This window comes from Lathamus discolor, chromosome 23 (assembly GCF_037157495.1).
Source record: "Lathamus discolor isolate bLatDis1 chromosome 23, bLatDis1.hap1, whole genome shotgun sequence".
NCBI classification, from domain to species: domain Eukaryota; kingdom Metazoa; phylum Chordata; class Aves; order Psittaciformes; family Psittacidae; genus Lathamus; species Lathamus discolor.
In genome coordinates, this window is record NC_088906.1 from 887113 (window position 1) to 890163 (window position 3051).

At 49.8% G+C, this 3051-nt stretch overlaps 1 long non-coding RNA gene across 1 annotated transcript; it reads left to right on the forward strand.

Annotated features, from left to right (window-relative positions):
• Window positions 1-545: 545 nt before the first annotated feature.
• On the forward strand, window positions 546-2829 carry LOC136003747 (uncharacterized). The gene is made up of 3 exons (XR_010608176.1): window positions 546-1210; window positions 1686-1780; window positions 2248-2829. It is a non-coding gene; the product is annotated as an uncharacterized LOC136003747 (long non-coding RNA).
• Window positions 2830-3051: the final 222 nt, after the last annotated feature.

A 3051-nucleotide genomic window follows, 5' to 3' on the forward strand; every position in this document is an offset into this window, starting at 1 on the left:
TATTTAGGGCTGCAGTGCTGGGACTCTTTAGGTAGGGTTAGGGTTATGGTTAGGGTTAAGGTGAGTGGGAGGGTTAGTGTGAGGGTTAATGTTAGCTTTAGCATGTGGGTTTTGGTTTTGGGTAGGGTGAGGCTTACGGTTAGCATTAGGATGAGGGTTTGGGTTAGGTTTCGGGTTCATGTTAGGGTTACCGTGCGTTTTGCTGTTAGGGTTAGGGTGAGGGTTAGGTTTATTATTAGGGTTAGGTTTAGGGTTAGGATTAGGACTAGGGGATAGAGTTAGGGTTAGTATTAGGGTTTAAGGTCAGAGTTATGTCTATGGTTAGGGCTAGATTATGGTTGAGGGTGAGGGGTTGGGGTTAGGGGGTTAGGGTTAAGGTTTGGGCTAGGGGTTAGGCTTAGGGCTCCTTTACATATATTAGGGTTTGTGTTAGGGATTATGGTTCAGAGTCTCAGCCAGTCTCATCCCCAAAATCTGAATCTGAGAGTCTTAGCAATGGTCTTAGGAACAGTCTCAGCACAAGAGTCTCATCTGCAGTGCATCAGTCAGTCTCATCTCGGAGTATGAGACCTGGAGTCTTAGCCACAGTCTGAGCCACAGAGTCTAAGCTTCAGTCTATTCCCCTAATTCTGTATCCCAGAGTCTTAGCCACAAAATTTCAGCTGCAGGCTCATCCCCAAAGTCTGAATTTTATAGTTTTAGCCACAGTCTCAGTTACAGCCTCAACCCCAAAGTCTGAATCCCAGAGTCTTAGCTAAAGAGTCTCAGCCACAGTCTGAATTCCAGTCTTCTCCACAGTCTCTGCCCCAGAGTCTGAATTGCATAGCTTTAGCCATGGAGTGTCAGCAACAGTCTCAGCCACAGAGCCTGAGTCCGACAGTATCAGCTCCAAAATCTGCGGCCCAGAGTCTCAGTCCCAATCTCACCCACAGTTTCAGCCACAGTTTCAACCACAGTCTTAGCCACAGAGTCTGAGTCCTAGATTCTCAGCCCCAGTCTCAGCCCTTGAGTTTCAGTCCCCGAGCCTCAGCCCCAAAGTCTGAATCTCCAAGTCTCACCCATCTGAACCAGAGAAAACGCAACAGAAAATCAAAGCCAAGGAGCACCCCCAGAGGAAACGGCGAGAAGTTGCAGAACAGGCAGGGCACTCACCAAACAGCCAGGGATCAGCTTCGGTACAACCAGGGAGCAGCCACAGAACCAGAGCCAGGTAATACAAAGACCCAGCTGTGGCTTATCAGGGTGCTTTTAGCCCAGGTGGTGGTTTGCCACTCGCCTGCCCCAGCCCATTGAGGGAGGAGCTGTGGATGGGGCTTGTGGTATATGAGGCACAGCCTTTGCTCAGGGAGCTCATTTGGGGTTCAGCTCTCATCAGGGTGTGTTCTCTGGTGTTAGCTCAGGTTTTCTGGCCTTAGAGCTTTGTGGTTTGTTTCAGGGGGGTTTTTTGGGGGTGGGTTTGAAATGGGCTTGTTTCAGTGAAGGCCTTCAGCTCATGTTAAGGCTTACTAGTGTGTGCATTAGTAAGTGTCTTTGTGTAGAGTGGTTTTTTTAGGTGTTATATTTGTAAGCAGTGGTGGTGAGGCAAGAAGAAACCCGCAGCTGTTCTCAGGGGGAGGAGTTGTGGCAAAGGTAATCTTTGCTTGATGTCCTGGTTATCGGTGTATCATTCCCGTTCCTTTTTACAGATGAAGAAAAGGTATATGGCTAGAGAAGGAATGTACCGGTGAGCCAAAAAGGGGTTTGTCTCAAGTGTGGCTTTGGACCTCTGCCCTTGTGAAAGGTGAGTTAAAAAAGCGTGCATGGAGAGGGGCAGGAAGGAGTCGTAAGGTCGGTGGGGAAGAGAGGCTGTTAAAGAGGCAGTGTCTTTGGGCAGGTAAAGGGAGCAGGTTATTATTCAGTTTGAGCTTTTATGGCTTTATAAAGCTAAAGCACAGCTGGGGGTCGTGCCTCAGAGTCTCAAGTTCAGTAATCTCTCAGGGCATAGCTCCAGGTTGTTTTTACAGCTCTGTTCTTCCAATGTATGTCTGCCCAGAGCTGACTGTGTCCAGCCCTCTTGCCAGTTGAAGTGAGAGGCCATTAACCGGCTGAAGCAGCAGCTCAATGCAAAATAGTTTTTAGTATCGGAAGGCATTTTTTTATTTGAAATGTCAAAGGGTGACGTAACTCAGCGGCGGGAGGGCTTAGCACGGAGAAGGCCGACATTTCGAGCACTGTATCGGCACACATTCGTTTCTATTTATTTTTCAGGTTTCACATCCGAATCGGGAGAGGCGAAGCCGCACAGTTAGAGGGGATGTACGAAGCTAAGAGGGTTTTATACTGGGCTGGCGACTGACACCATAGCCCAGTGCGATGGCGGGGTTCAAGGTCTTTCTCACAGCTGCTGTGCAGTCGCCTTTGGAGTCTGATGAGTACTCGCAGGGAGTCGGGGAGGTAAAGAGAATGACTGCAGGGTCAGTCACTTCTCCCCAGGGTGACAGTCACTCGTCTCTACTCTCTCAGGTCTTGCAGGGGAAGGGAGCCCCAGAGCACCACTTGGAAACTTTTTTGGGACTGTGACATGGGAGCTCCGAGCCATGAGGCTGGCTCGAGACCCACACCACTACGGAACCTGAATAGATGGACTCCTTTTTGGAGCCGGAGGGCAGGAGATGAGGTCAGGATGGCAGGCAAGAGTTTGAAAGGTAGCACGGGGGAGAGGTGTGTATATGTTTTTGTTTAGGAAATGTTGTGACCATGGCATGTAGTTGTGGGAGGTGGCAGGGAGTTGGAGGGCGATGCGTTGGGTGTAAGCTTAGTGCTTTACTTGTGTGTGGGGAGTGTGTTGTAGACTGAAAGAGTTCTCCTTTTTGGTGTTTTAGAGAAAAAAAAAAAACAGCCAGGGGAGGGGTTTATCCTCCCCCAGCTGGGTTTTTTTTCTCGGGTCCTGGCCGGTCTGAGAGGCGATGTTCATCGCCTGTGTTTGGGCGCAGGCCGGTGCAGGGACGGGATTTTCTCAGGCAGGGCATTTTCGGTGTTCTCGGGAACATAGTTCCTGAGGAGTTCGGAAGA